The sequence below is a fragment of the Malus domestica genome, chromosome 06, assembly GCF_042453785.1.
Source record: "Malus domestica chromosome 06, GDT2T_hap1".
Taxonomy (NCBI): Eukaryota; Viridiplantae; Streptophyta; class Magnoliopsida; order Rosales; family Rosaceae; genus Malus; species Malus domestica.
This window is the reverse complement of record NC_091666.1, coordinates 9,604,720-9,622,123: the sequence shown is the minus strand read 5'-3', so window position 1 is coordinate 9,622,123 and position 17,404 is coordinate 9,604,720.

Here is a 17,404-nt window from a genome sequence, read left to right as displayed (position 1 = left end):
CTATGCTTTACTTATGCTCTGACGTCATATGTGAGATGGGTTCATTTCCCCTCACTAGCGCACTCTGTATTTAGGCACATTTAGGTTTTAAATTTATTCACATTTTCCACATCACTACACTTTATGGCTTCGTCACCTTTCTGGTGTCGGCTAGAACAGCCTGATTTGGAGTCCTTGTGGACATTCCGGGTCGGGGTGTGTCAACATCTGAGAGAGGAAGTTGGCCAAGCTTAGAGATATTCAGACTTTTACATTCAAGGTGTTTTCGATCTTTTATTATTTCATTACAATTCCTTTTTTATTTGAATTATGAATATGAGTAACTAATCTCTTTTGTTAGGGTGAGGCCATATGTAGTTTCTTTTCAATTTGCTTATGATAATATGCATGCAGGCTTTTGAGTTATTAATCATTGGTTTAAACCATCTAAGTAACTTGATGATTCGCGACCATTAGGATGTTTAGAAAAATAATTTGATGCGATTTTGGATTGACGAAGGCTTCTTGTGGTTAATATGTGCAAGTTCACTTAGGATGAATATCACGTCTTAAGGGTTGCATGGTTTTTCAGAGGTTTTTCACAAAACTTAATGAGTCATGCATGTTTAGATTTGATCTGAATACCACAAACAAATTGCATGTTGGATATACATTCTATATTAGGGGTCCAAATAAGCATATATTAGGAAAACCTAACCTTCAAAATATGCATGTATAGGTCATAAGTAATTGGGGGAACTATATAGGATTGTTAAGGTGACGACGAAACCCTAATGTTTTCTCAATTTTATTTCTAAAAACTGTTTCCTTTTCCTTTTCTTAATATTGCAGATTTTTCTACTCTTTAAAATTAAATTCGTTTTTATTAAATTAGGTCATAAGGAGAAATACCCAAAATGAGACATTTTCTTGATCTTGGGACAAAAATAGGACAAACCGGCCATGCACAAGCCATGCACACCATCCACAAAATCAAAATTACTAAAATGTGCACATATAAATACTAAAAACCCTTAGCTCATGTCATCATTTTTGTCATTTGGAAAAGAGGATGCCAAAAGAGCTTTGTGAGCTCTGGGTTTCCAAGTTGAGCTTCGATTTCCAAGAGAGGGACGTCGAGAGTGAAGCTTCGAAGTGAGGGTTTGTCGTTTGCATCAATGTTCCATCCTTAAGGACATGACTTTTGTACCAATGAAGCTTTGGCAACCATATTTCCACTACCATTTGGTTCGTCTCTCTCTCTCTCTCATCTCTTTCTCTCTCTAACTCGGTCATTGTCTCCATTTTTGCAACTAATTACTTGTTTGTTCAATTAGGTTTTTTGGATTTGCAAAGATAGGAAGTGGAACAAAAGAGGGATGGGAAAGAGAGGGCTCAAAATGTGTAATTGGAAATCTTTATTTATTTATGGGTTTTGTTATTTTAGATTTCTGGGTTTCAATCTTAAGAACTTTACATTTTAATTTTTGTTTAGGGTATTGCAGATTCATGGAGTTGTGTTTGTGGGTTTGTTACAGGATGCTCAATATTTGTTAATTTTGTTATGAACTCGCAAATTTTTGTGAATTCGATCTGGAATGGGTGTTTGTCTGAAAATGTTTGTGAATTACAAGTCTTAGTTCAATATGAAAGAAATTGTACATGATATGTATATAATATGCACATTTGTCATCTCCATACAATTTGCCCTGTGCTTGTATATTTTTTATCAGTATATACAAGGTGTTGGATTCTGGGTTTCAAAAGGTCATTCAGATGAAGAGCTAAAACCATAACAATGGGTTTAGAAATTAAAAAAAAAAAAGAGATGTAAAAACCTCCAAGTTTCGAACCCATGTCTTGTTGAAACTATGAATGTATAGTATTACCATTACAAAATAGTTAGATATACCTGGACAAACCCATGCACAACATGATGTAGGCTGTGTAAGATTTGATAACACACTAACCTTTGTGTTGGAAATGAAGTAATAACATTTGGAAGCATCTTTCAAGTTGGGGGACAAAAAAGTAGTGGTGGGGATTCTTACAACTTTTGAAGGTCACATGCATCACATCCTCACCACATAAACACCCTCAACACATTCCTTTTTTTACCAAACTATTTTCATCCTCATCATGGTAGACTTGTGTATAAATATGTTTCTCACACATAGCTGCAATTACCATTAACCCTCATAAAAAACTAAACTTCTCAAATAGCCAAAACAATTGAGAACACAAACGTGTCCAAGTTCCCACATGAAACTAAGGGCTTTAACGCGAGTTCCACGGGTGGTACAACATGAAACCCTCCACTTCCAGGCTCGCTGAAAGCAAACCTTACGATATCGTTTAGCTCTGTGGACTCAGAGATGCCACTGAAAAGTATAGATCAGGTTTGTGGAAAACTCGACTATGAGACGTGAAGGAAATCTTTTGGGAAAACATGTTCATTTGAGCAACATCATATAGCATGCAATTAACAATTAAAGGCGGAATCATGCTTGTATGCACTCAAAAACAAAACATTACCATGAAATTCAAAGCCTAGTAGATTGGTGAACCAATTAATCAACTCAAAACAAAGTGAGTTGAAATTAATACCTTTGTAGATTCCTCTTTGCATAAGCAAAGGCTAATCACCCAAAGAGATAGGGCCTTCATTCCTTGCTTCTTAGATCCATGGATTTGGATGGAAGAATAGGTTCTCCAAGTTCCCAAAATTGAGAACCTCTAAGTCTCTTCACCAAGGTTAGATTGTAGAAGAAATGAGTGACCTTGGAGTAGTAGGATTGCTAGATGTACCCTCTAAGGTGTTGGCCTCTTTAGAGAGAAATGGAGAGACAATTCTCACCCATTTTTCCCCAAAAATAAACCCTTTTTCCTTAATGAATATTTGGCTATAAAGTCATTTATATAGTCACTTCTTTAAGTGACTTAAATAACCAAAACCCTAATTCATCACACTATGGGATTTTTGGGCTTTTGGGCTTTAATGAATCTTTATTCATTAAATTGTCATACAACTTAAGTTAATGGGCTTGACGTTCGAAGCCCATTGGGCCTTAAGGTCCAAAACGATCCCGAAGTCTTTAACGAACTTATTCGTTTGATTAATTAACATATTAATTAATCTTTGCCATAAATAAATAATTAAACCATTTAATCATTCTTACTCATCTCCGTTTAATCTTCAATCTCCACCTTTTATGGTGTGCGATCCATTAGGTTCCTTTTAGCGAGGTAGTGGGCGATTAAAACCATTTTACATCGATTGTGAATTGAAACTATTTTCAATTCTCCCTTTAGTGATTACACACGTTTAGGGCTTCCACAAACCATGAGTGACACCTAGCAGCATATCATGGTTACCCAAGCTAATCAGAAGAGGTGGAGAACCTATTCAGTTCGAGATTACAAATGCAATACGGTCTTTCTCTAATCTAATACTCTTGACCACATTGTTTGGTTTGATAGTTTATTTTCTCATGTCTACTATCCAATGTGTGTCTTGTGCTTATATGATTACCTTGAATGTGATTCGGAACGCATTCCCTAATCTCATTCATACTCTGGCCAGAGATTCAAATCATATCAGAGAGTATTCTCCCTCAAACGGTTTGAAGGTTAGAGATCCCTTGTTGCGCATTCACTTGTCTCCATAGATAAGTGGCTTGACCCCAACGATGCCGTGGACACCCTCCTGATGGAGTGACTTTGACATAATCAAAGATCAAGGACTTAACCACAAGACAACTATGATGCCTCAGGTCAAAGGACTACTTTGCATTATCCCAACCATGAGTTCTCATGTGACATGGAATATGAGAACCCTTCGTTGATCGCGTTCAGTGAACTCATTCTCTATTGAGCACCTACCGTACTTGTCTTGATGTCACACACACCAATGATTCGAGACTAATCACTCTCCCTGAGAGAAGACATAGTACGTACTGATCTTAACGGACTGTCAATGCCCAATTGGCAATCCTATGATCAGGAACGTTTAGGATGTGTCTACGAAAGAATGGTCTCATGAATCTAACTTCATTAGATTACATTCTCCCAATCACATATTCCTTGGACTTTATCGTTTAAGCATATAACATTTATATGAGACGGCTCAAACAATAATCTTTGCCCTTTATATGTAAAACTAGATTAGTTTAACATGTGAAATATCCGTAAAGTATCATCACATGATTGGCTTTAGGGCACATTTCCAACAATCTCCCACTTGCACTAGAGCCAATCAGCTTGGTCATCTTGATGATACCTCTTCTGTAGTCATTTCATAAATGGCTGAATAGTAGGCCTAGACAGTGGATATCTATATGTGTTATCCATAGAAGCAACCTTGAGAATAACGACGTCACCATTATACATGATTCTCAATCATGTGGTTCAGTCTCTCATTTGAGTTCGGATCTTGATGAGACCTTGATTCCCAGGCTTGAGCTATCGCCCCATTAGTGTCAAACACTTTCTGGTTGGAACCGAATAGAGAGTTCATAAATGAACTTTCCCATCCAAACAACATTGTTGTAAACTTCTATATGGCAATATATCTTGCATTCATAATGGAACACACTAAAGTCATTACTTTAATGTTTCCATCCAAATATCTCTTTAGTCATAATAAAGAGATATTCGTTTATCTCTTCATTCATAATGAAGAAACATCCAATGATGGATTAGATTCATAATCTAATACATTTACGCTTCCATTACGTTACTCTAATTCTTCCTCATTCTTTGAGGAATCTATCCTTTAGTATTTCTTAAATACTTAAGGACTCACTTGACAGTTGCCATGGTTCTGATCCTGGGCTTGCATTGATATCGTCTTGTACCGTTCTAGGTACAACTCATATCAATGTTTTTCATACAATATGAAATACATAAATAACCTTTCTGCGTATGCATAAAGGATTCAATTTACGCATTATTTCTTTGGGAGTCAAAGGGGCACGTTCCCTTTGAGAAGGGCAACTTACTAGTGTCACTAGAATCGTCCTTCTTATTGAAGTTTATCATCATATGAGAAACTTCCTAGCATCCATTGTCTATTATTAGGGATTGATATAATCCAATTATATCAAGAAATATATCATTATAGATTTCCATCCCATGTATATAGACTATATCTCCCATATACATTCTATCTTCATATAATGTATTAAAGTCATAACTTTAACGAAGAAGTATTCTTTTCATTTCCAAAATTAATATATCATATATACTTAAATTTTAGGAACATGATTAACTCCCACTAATCTTTTGTAAAACTCGTAAACAAAAGATTCATTTACATCTTTATGAGAAATCAAACGATTTGATCATTTTTCCTCATAAAATGCAAATAGCTCCCACTAACTTGCTAAGATCCATGATGGATGGATCTCTACAACTTACATGTATTGTGATTTATAGTTTTAGACATATATTATCAAGACTATCTTAATAATGGTTTCGGAAACCCATATTATGTCCAAACATTGAATCACCATTTAGTTGTAGCTAGCAATCTTCGAATTAATTGAAACTAAGACTATGTCAAAAATGGTTCCTTTAAAGTCAACCATTCTCTTTGATTGTAGTCACCTTAAGCTACCAATTAGCTTATGAAGGTTTCATTATTTCGAGTCAAATGGTACTTTACCATTTCCTTGAGTATATATCGTATATGCACTCAATGTAGTCATAAGGATTTTCATTCTTATCGACTACTTTGGAGCTTGTGGTATAGGAACTCGGTTGTTATATTTGTTGATTACTTTCTTGTCTCTCAAAGAACCCATTCTTTGAGTTCTATCTCTCGTTCATTTGCTTTTAGGCAAATCACATTGTAGAATTACAATGAACTACCCAACAAAACAACATTTGTTAGTTGGTTTATAGAAGCGATATCCAAAAGTTATTTTAAGGATATCCTACAAGATTGTTATCAAACAAATATTGCTTATTAGCACACAACCCCAAATCTTTAACATGCTTAAGATTTGTCTTTCTTTCCAACTACATCTTATGGAGTCATGAAAATATTGGAAGATCTTCTCATTGACAATCATATTGTTTTAGAAGTATATATCCTATATATGGGTAATAGATAATATCTAACGAACTAAATCTTATTCAAGTTCGTTCTTCTCCTAATGGAGAAATACATTATCTTATGATGCTTATTTCCTTGATATCTTTCAAGGAAACTGTTCTAAAGTGTTACCTTATCTTGGATCAAATCTAAGGAGGTAAATACTTTAGACGTCTTACTCATCAACTTACATTTCTTGAATTCTTTGAAACATTTTGCAAAGTATTCGGACTTGTGTTTATTCAAAATAAACTATAGTCCAACCGAGAGTGTTCTTCGGTGAATGTCATACAACATGAGTAGTATTATGTTTGTGGACAAATGCCACTAACATTTAAGTGAATTAACCTCAACAACTTTGTGATTCTTTCTTCTTTCCAAAAGAATAAAGATTCGAACATTTCGCCTCCATACAATTTTAACAAGAAGGTATTGGATCCGGATCTAACGATCCAAAGCGTCCATCTATGACCAACTCGTAATTTATGTTTTAGAGGTATCACAACTTTAGTTGGGATTAGTCACTACCTTGCAACCTTTTGGGTTTTAAGCATCATTATTTTCTAAACAGTTAACACTACCATATTATCTCTACTATAGAGATAATTAATTAGATTACCATAATCCAATCATTGATTAATAAAGAACATTGTTTTGTCAAACAAAACATTTATCCATTTCACATGGTGACGGAATTTAGTTCCTTAAAATTGGAATATAAAGACAATCTATGTTTTTCCAATTTCTTTGGTAGTTCATATGAGGAAGTAAGTACCATCTGCTTTCGCAGAGATCTATATTTGATTCACGTTTCCGAATGTGAAGCACCTTTTCTTCACTCATATATCTTCTACTTCTTATTAGTCACACTTTTACAACGATTTGTAAAACATAGTTACTAATACAGAATCAAGCATTCAAGTAGAAGAACCAACTGTTTTGAACTATTCAAGAACAATTTACAACACCTTCGAAAGGTGTGTTCTTGACACTTGCAAGACATTTCTTGCAAATACCCTTTCCAATGTCCATCTTTTCATAAAGAAAGTTTGTTCCCTTGGAGTTATTTATCTTCTTTATCTGACTTATCCTTTTGACTACAATAGTCATGGTCCCTAAACTCCCACTATCTCTCTTGAAACCTTTTTCAATTGTGTTATACACATCAAACATTTTGGAGAGCATGTGGTTATTTTTCACTACATAGTTTACAATAAACTTAGTGAGCGATTAGGATAGGGAAACAAAGGTGAAGTCCTTGCCTAGTTTCCGTCTCATTAAGTGGTTTTATCACTTCAACACTTAATGATTCAAAATCATTATAAATCCATGTTAATGGACTATTTTTGTCAACCAACCATTATGTTCTAAACATAATTACAAACTTTAAAGAGTTGTACAAGGCAACTCTTATTTCTTCACACAACAAATTGTAAGTGAAGAATCATGGCACATAAAGTGTCCATGCCTTTGTGCTTTCTTCTCAAGTTCCTTGTTCATGTAACAAAGAAACAAGCACTAAGTGTTTGCATTGACTAAGGGTTGTTCAAAGCAACTCCTATTTCTTCATACAACAATTTGTAATTGAAGAATTATGACATTAAAAGTGTTGTCCTCTTTATGATAGACCTTTTCTAACATATTCTTCTAATGATACATTATCAATAGGAAGATTGTGAGGATGAGACTACTTTGGTACTTTTACAAGCCATTAAAGACAATCTATGGTTTTGTAGTACCAAGTCCGTAAACTAAACGTTCGGTTTTGTCAAGTGTTGGATAGCGTTTGCAAATATATTGGTAATCAAATACATAACGAATATAAATTGATTGATTTTAGGCCATTTGATTCAGGGTCTTTAAATCAAATAGCACCACCCACTATTTTTGGCAAATTCCATATCCCTCATTGGAATTCGAGAGTTTTGGTTGAAACTCTTAGTAGGTTATGGGAGGCTCACTATTACCAAGCCCACCTCAGAAGAACTCCATATTGGCTAGCAACAATAATAATGAGAGAGTACGCTTACTCATTTGCAACTAATGCAAGTACCCATCTCGTTTGGCCTCTAGAGAATGATGCCTCAGAAGAACTCCATATTGGCACCATTGCACTTAGTTAAGTCATTCCCACCATGCTAGTTCAAGTAGGGGTTCAAGAATGGCCTCAGAAGAACTCCATATTGGCCACACTCGTTGCCTACCTTTCACTTCATCATATGTGTATAGGCTTCTCCTGAATGTAAGCACATACTTTGCAACCCCAGAATTGGACGAATACGGTGTATGAGTCACACACGATTGAAGCCTACCACGGTGGAAGGCCACGAAAGAGTGTTCAAAGCACTCTCACGCTTATCAACTTAATAATGATTTGGTTGAGGGTTTTAGGTCTCATCACATATAAACATTCATTTTAATCTCTATTAAAACAATTTTGGTCCTCTTAGAACTATTGGTCCATCTCATTGTTTTAGTTGTACATAATACTCCCACTATGCTTTTAAAACGATTTTTAAAGCAAGAGTATATGATACTACTAACATAAACTTTGCATTCATTTGATGGATATAGTTGCCTTAGGGCCTTAGGATGATTATGAACCTTTGTTTAGATTCAACACGAGCCTTGTGTTGAATCTCGGTCTAGGAATGAAGATTGATTTTAGTTACGCGTTTAATCACATTAAGGCGTGTTGTCTTAGGGGCGTTGGACCCAACTACTTCATTTTCATGCATATCATATAAAGCAAGAAAGAAGTACTTCAAAGTAAAGGTGAGCTTATGCTCATTACAACATTTGCATATAACAAATTACTTTAAAGTAAAGAAGAGCTTAAGCCCTTTTACAACATTTGATCAAATCAAATTACAACCAAAATCTAATCTACACATTCCCATGGTTCAAACAAATTTGAAACGCCTTTCACATAGCTCAATTATATTAGGCTTAGGTTCATAATCACCCTTTAATTAATTAACACTTTAACTAATTAAATGAATGCAACATTTTCATTTGGTTTTTGTATCCATAAAATTGATTTAAATGGAGCTAAACAAAATGAAAATCCAATTCTCATTTAAAGAGACAAAACAATTTTGTTCTCATCCTATTTGGGCCATCATGCAATTAACCTCAACTTTTGGGCCATATTGCAATAACAAAAACTTTTGGGGTCACTTTGTACAATACACAAAAGTCACTACTTCATGTAAATACAACTAGAACCCAAACTTTTAATAATGCAAAAACTTCATTAAAGGAACAAAACAATTTGTCCTTTAGCGTTTTTGGACCTAAACGTAAAAACGTAAACTTTTGGGCCAAAGTGCAAATACACAAAAGTATCAAAACTTTATGTAATTGCATAAAAGCACCAAAAGTACTCCCTTTGAGGGAGTGGCTGGTTTTGGGGAGGGATAAGGTTGGTGTGTGTGTTGATTTGTGAGTTTTGTCAAAATTAATCAAGTGGTGTAAGATAAGAAATTCTTATCACCATTATTTCTATCACCTTTCATAAAAGATAATATATGTTTTGATGATAGATTTTTCTATTGCCATTTAATCAAATATTTAACACTTTAAATACATGATAAATCATTTGAAAAACATATCACAAAAACTTTATGAAATAAATCAAAACTTTGAATCAAAACACCAAACCTTTTTGTTCTTGGCAAGAACATCAAGAACAATGAAGAACATCCATGAAAAACCCAAATTTTTCCATGAACTTTTTTCACCCAAAAACATTCCAAAACCATTCTTACTTAAGGGAAATAACATCTAACCAAACTAGGGTACTTAGGGGTTCCAAAGAACACATTAAAACACTTTTAACAAGTCAAACAAGAACCCAAAAATCCACCCTTTGGTTTTGGCCGAATTTTCCCAAAAGCATGGCACCAAATTTTAGCTCCAATATTCATGCTCATATGAACAACATCTACAACATTTGAGATAGCAAATTTTCCAACAAAATTTACTTTCAAAGAAGCAAGAATAAAGCTTGTAACAATTACAACTTTTAAATCACAAACTTATGAACTACAAAACACAAAAGGATTCACCAACTACTAGACCTAGGCTCTGATACCACTTGAAGGAAATCTTTTGGGAAAACATGTTCATTTGAGCAACATCATATAGCATGCAATTAACAATTAAAGGCGGAATCATGCTTGTATGCACTCAAAAACAAAACATTACCATGAAATTCAAAGCCTAGTAGATTGGTGAACCAATTAATCAACTCAAAACAAAGTGAGTTGAAATTAATACCTTTGTAGATTCCTCTTTGCATAAGCAAAGGCTAATCACCCAAAGAGATAGGGCCTTCATTCCTTGCTTCTTAGATCCATGGATTTGGATGGAAGAATAGGTTCTCCAAGTTCCCAAAATTGAGAACCTCTAAGTCTCTTCACCAAGGTTAGATTGTAGAAGAAATGAGTGACCTTGGAGTAGTAGGATTGCTAGATGTACCCTCCAAGGTGTTGGCCTCTTTAGAGAGAAATGGAGAGACAATTCTCACCCATTTTTCCCCAAAAATAAACCCTTTTTCCTTAATGAATATTTGGCTATAAAGTCATTTATATAGTCACTTCTTTAAGTGACTTAAATAACCAAAACCCTAATTCATCACACTATGGGATTTTTGGGCTTTTGGGCTTTAATGAATCTTTATTCATTAAATTGTCATACAACTTAAGTTAATGGGCTTGACGTTCGAAGCCCATTGGGCCTTAAGGTCCAAAACGATCCCGAAGTCTTTAACGAACTTATTCGTTTGATTAATTAACATATTAATTAATCTTTGCCATAAATAAATAATTAAACCATTTAATCATTCTTACTCATCTCCGTTTAATCTTCAATCTCCACCTTTTATGGTGTGCGATCCATTAGGTTCCTTTTAGCGAGGTAGTGGGCGATTAAAACCATTTTACATCGATTGTGAATTGAAACTATTTTCAATTCTCCCTTTAGTGATTACACACGTTTAGGGCTTCCACAAACCATGAGTGACACCTAGCAGCATATCATGGTTACCCAAGCTAATCAGAAGAGGTGGAGAACCTATTCAGTTCGAGATTACAAATGCAATACGGTCTTTCTCTAATCTAATACTCTTGACCACATTGTTTGGTTTGATAGTTTATTTTCTCATGTCTACTATCCAATGTGTGTCTTGTGCTTATATGATTACCTTGAATGTGATTCGGAACGCATTCCCTAATCTCATTCATACTCTGGCCAGAGATTCAAATCATATCAGAGAGTATTCTCCCTCAAACGGTTTGAAGGTTAGAGATCCCTTGTTGCGCATTCACTTGTCTCCATAGATAAGTGGCTTGACCCCAACGATGCCGTGGACACCCTCCTGATGGAGTGACTTTGACATAATCAAAGATCAAGGACTTAACCACAAGACAACTATGATGCCTCAGGTCAAAGGACTACTTTGCATTATCCCAACCATGAGTTCTCATGTGACATGGAATATGAGAACCCTTCGTTGATCGCGTTCAGTGAACTCATTCTCTATTGAGCACCTACCGTACTTGTCTTGATGTCACACACACCAATGATTCGAGACTAATCACTCTCCCTGAGAGAAGACATAGTACGTACTGATCTTAACGGACTGTCAATGCCCAATTGGCAATCCTATGATCAGGAACGTTTAGGATGTGTCTACGAAAGAATGGTCTCATGAATCTAACTTCATTAGATTACATTCTCCCAATCACATATTCCTTGGACTTTATCGTTTAAGCATATAACATTTATATGAGACGGCTCAAACAATAATCTTTGCCCTTTATATGTAAAACTAGATTAGTTTAACATGTGAAATATCCGTAAAGTATCATCACATGATTGGCTTTAGGGCACATTTCCAACAAGACGGGCATTGCCGAGTATTAGAACCACAAGCTAATGAAGGCAGAAAAAGAGCTTGTGGACCTCAATGGTGAAGCCAACGAAGGGCTCTATCGTGCAAACAAGCAAAAAACAAAGGCTGGCACGTTTGGAGAAAAGGATCACATTCCTAAATTTTGAATTGTTCCAAAAGCATCGGCCATATTGAGTCATACGAGTGTTCTCGGGAGGGAAAAGCTGAAATAGAGGAGGAATGCAACAAGGGCTTTGAGGATTCTCGTTGACTAGAGAAGGGAAAGGGAGCACATTAACCATAATGGGATTATATGACATTTTATTGTTGTGCAATGTATTAGCTAAGTATTTTATGATAATAAACATGCATACTATGTATCCTTGTTATATGCACATAACATGCACACATAATGCACATTAAATACACATAATGTGCATAACACCTTATAATATCATATGCACGTAATATGCAATGTGCAAGACATACACACCTTATGTACGCAACCTGCACAACATATGCACGTCGTATGCACACATAGGGAAAATATTGTGAAATTTCTGCAATTGAACTGAAACACAAAAATCAAATTCTTTCCACACATTACTGTATGTTGGCCTTGGGATTCCCTTCAAGACTAGGCGCCAAAAAGTACGAGACTTACCCCATTATTTTATGATTTCATATCTTCGAAAATGCACCATCCTTATATTAGTGAAATCCCAAATAATAAAGTGCAAATTGGATAGCAAATTTTTCCTTGCATGCTTAGTTTCTAAATGGATTGGTTGACAAATTAGTTAGTAAATTGACAAAACAAGGTAGATGCGGTGTAGATGTGGTGTACCTGAACCTTATGTATTGTCCTAACCTACTTGAGGTGTGCATTGCATTCAATATGTGTAAGATGTGTTTTTTTCCTCATGTCATCTCATAAATTTCCCTATGTTTAATAATAATACGTCACAAAAGTAGTGGGTTTTAATTAATGTTTTGTTTGTGTACTTGATTTGACCCAAAAGTGTTTTGGAAAATGTTAATTTTTCCAATTCCAGATTATATGTTTTCAGTATTCAAGACACAGCATGCAGTGTGCATATCATGACCATAGGAGATCATTCAGTGTGCTTAGTGTGTGCATAGTATGTGGATATAGTGCGCATGCGTTGAGCATATAATGCGCATGCGTTGTATACGGAGGGTGGTTATCCTTAATTTGCTTCTGTAATTGTATTGGCTGGTTTTGTTTTTGAATTCTTACGTACATAAGAAATTAACTTTTTGTCATGGGAAGTTGCATCGTTTGAATGACCCTTATTCTCCATCTATTTAAGTTGTCTTGTGGGTTTGTGTTTCATTACAAAACCACAAGTTTAATTACCCTCCTCCCAAAAGAAAAACTAGAAGTTGAAAATGATGAAGAAATACCGCACCACCTCTTCCTTTATGCAATCTATTTTTGACGCCATTCTTCTCAAAATTCTCATCATTGTTGCTTCTAACTCTTTAAGGGACCTCTTTTCGGTGAAGATGGTCTTGAAGAAATTCAAGAAAATAGCCGAAGACCATCACATCTACCAACACATTAATATTACAACTTTGAGACTGTCAACCGACCTAGATCATAGGGCGCGTCTAACATTGTCTCAACCTTCATCAATTGCTGCATCCAATGCTACAACCCCGAGGCCCTTTACATGGTGGGGATGTGATACTTCTTCCGAGACAACAAGGAAAAAGCCAAAATTCAGCGGCTTAAGAGTGCAATCTTAGACGGCCATCAAGTAGCAATGTACGTGTATGGTGCGATCTTGGTGTGCCACGGATAGGACTCCAAGCATGTAGGGCTTAAACTTCTCTATTCTCTCAACCGTCAGAACTCGGGACAGTTGAGTGTAATGGAATGCCAAGAGATATTTCGGTTGTGTTTGTCGGGTTTTTGGGTGTATAGGGAAGTAAGGGCCCGAATATAAAATTGCACCACGACAACGCTTCCAACAAACCTTGCAGTGACTGTGGAAGTCCACAAAGTTCAGTCACACTTCACTATCTGTAGTGCTTGCAGATGGCATCAGGAAGTGAATATATTTTGTCATATATTATGTGGTAGAGATAGGTACTAATTATTTTTTTTTTGGTTCATTTAATTTTGTTGTAATTGCAGTGTCTAAATTCCAGCGTTTAATTTTGTTATCTCTCATGTACTACTAAATTCGTAATTCTATGGACTTTGTACTTTTAAATTTTTTCTTTGTAGAAATACACAAACAGTATGCTTTACAAGCTAGGCATAATTACAAAAAACTAGTCCAAGGTGTCATCATTACCATGTCATCGATCTAACTTGCTGCCACTTTTTTCGACTCATCAATGCTTGTCTATCTTTTTATTATTTTCTTTGGATATTGTGCATAAATGACTGATGTGCAAAGCAGATGCACAGAAAATGAATAGTTCATTCACAGTACATGCATAGTAAATGAACATGCACATGTACTGCACAGGAAATGCACATTATATGCACACAACATCTTCATGTCCCCTAAATGAACCCAAAAAGTACAAATAATAATCAACGATGGGTCCCATTGGTTTGGTGTGTGGTTGGGTTCTCCTGGGTTGTCTGAATTATGAGTGATGATGTTTGGTTATTGTGCATGCATGGTTAGGTTGTAAAGTGTCAACCACCTCATCCAATTGGTTATTGTTCATACACAAACAAGAAGCTTAAAAAAGTAGGAATAATGAGGAAATTGTGATAATTAATTATGAAATTGTGCATGAATGACTTTTGGGTTGCATGAGAGGTGATGTATTTATTCATGCTTGTCCAAGCACAAACCACCTCATCCAGTTGCAGAACGATGAAGAAAGGCAGAATTATGAAGAAAGGCAGAGTGATGAAGAAAGGCACAATTTTCATACAATCTCTTCCGAACAAGCTTCTTTTGGAAATACTCACCAAGGTTGTTCTCTGCTCCTTTCGTTCCCTATATTCAGCAAAAATGGTGTGCAAGAAGTTCAACCAAGTCATCCAACATGACCGCATCTTCGAACATATCAGCATTCGGAGAATTGAAAAGGTTGACCCGCTGACTTCATGGAGGAGACATAAAGAAGTGTACAAGTTCTTGGAACGGTGCAGTGGAGTGCAACAATCTCGAGGCCTTGTATACCTAAGGGATGAAATGGTACTTCCGAAACAATAATTTCGAACTCGGAATTGAGGCTACGGTGATCTCCAAGGGTCATCAAGCATCAATGTAAGTCTACAGTGCAATCTTGGTATGCCAGGAGGGATGGAAAAGACAGAGGCCTCAGCCTAAGCGTCAGAAATTAGAGCGTAATGGAGTGTGGAGAAAGAGCTTTGTAGTTTTTTTTTTGGTCAATTCGGGTGGAAAGGGAAGTTAGAGGTAGAATAATAAAACTTCAAAGAAAGCAGCAACCGTGGAAGTACACAAGGTCCTTTCACAATTTGACCCATTGGGTGCCATGACAAATTCAGTAGCTACAATTCATGTAGATGGCATCAGGAAATGAACATTTTTCGTGATATGCTAAATGGTTTTAATAGGGACTAGATTTGTTTCCTTTACTTTTCTTCAAATTTAGTTGTCATGTACTTTTTGTCAGTAAATGGAAAAGGGAGAAGTTTTTGGTGTCATTAACAATGTTTGCTTTCTTAAATGAAAAGATGCACATCACAAAGCACGAATAAAGCATGTTTAAGCCTCCAAAACTCAATGTCATAGGTTCGAATCATATATGATGTGATTCTGTGTCGTTGTTCATTGCGTTACGTTAAAATTAGACTATCGTAATTAAGCACAAACCCAAATTTGACCTCCTTTATGCATCTCATGTGTATACAATGTATAGTTTTCTAGAAAAATTGAAGCCAAAGCCAAGAAATATTTGACCCCAGCCATAGAGCCCACGAACTCACAAAATACAAGTAAAGCCAAGAAACCCAGCAACCATAAAACATACGAACCCATAAATTAAATATTCATAAATATTGCACTTTGAATTCAAAACCCATAAATAAACCTCTAAAAAATTAATAAAAAATTATTCCCCAAATATCGTAAAGAAACCCATATCACTTGTGCTTGGCTTTGGCTGATGTTGATTCATCCAATCCCACTTGCGACCTTCATGAGAGCTTTGGTGGATGAATTATTATCCATTACAGATGAAGCTTTTGGGATTGTGAGTTGGGAATTGTAGTGCCATCCAAAAGTTAGATGCAATCTAAATCTTGGGTCACCAATTAGGAAACAGACTAGAGAGGGGACTGGTGAAAGGATGGCCATCGGTGAGAGAGAAAGGGTTGCTGCCGGTGAGGTGGGTTGTTCAAAGGTGAGTGCATTGTTAGGGTTCTTCGACAGAGAGAGAGAGTAGAGAGAGAGGAATCAGAAAATGGGAGGAAATAACCCATTTATATACGAGGGCAATTAGGTCATTTAAAGGTGTAGGAAAATCCTACATGTGTATACTTTGTGCATATTCAAAAAGTCCTATTTCTATCCCAAGATTAAGAAAATGTCCCATTTTGGGGCATTTACTAAAATCAATCATCCAAAAACTTTGCCTTTAAATTATTAATTGAGATTAGATTTGATACTAATTATTTAATAATATTTGTGGAGAGCGACCTTGTTAGAACCATTTATACTACAATATCCTTGTCATTTTTGCAGGTATTATAGGTTTTTTTTAACCCTTTTACACGTGTGGTAAAAATTCTATCAATGAACTCGACTTGTTTCAGACCACTTAGATGGCTGACGTGCTTGATTATCTCACCACCACGATGAGTGTTGGTTAACAATGGTAGTAAATAGAATAATTATGTTTTAATCATGGTGAGGACTAGTTTTTGCCAAGCGCAGCAATTTTGGCTTTATTCTGTATTCAGCTGTCTTCAAGTTACTGTCATAAGAATTTTATAAGGAGGGCTAACGCGCTTGATTACCTAACGAAACGTGGTTTCCACCAGACCAAGTCTTTGATTTACAGTGAGAGCATAGAATAATTTATTTTGTGTGGAAATCATGAGGGTTAGTATGTCATTTGTGTATTTATATATTGTTTTCATTAGAAAATTATTTTGAAAGTGGAAGAATTCAGTAGAAATTCAAATGCTTGCATACGGGCCTCACACTGTCTCACTCATCAAAGTGGTTTGGTCCTAATTCAATTTATCATGCAGGCAGGGAAAGAGCTCCAAATTCAAATTCTCTTGTAGGTATTGAAAGAGCCAGGAAACGAGACAAAATTTGGTAGGATAGAGCCCTCTCGCTCTTAATCACATGATGATAGAGACAGAGACCAGTTTCAGGTAAGTTACTGCCCTTCTTAAACCATGCAAATATAAATTAGGAAAGAATGTCTCCCTAGATCCATATCACGCAAATTGTTCTGTAACT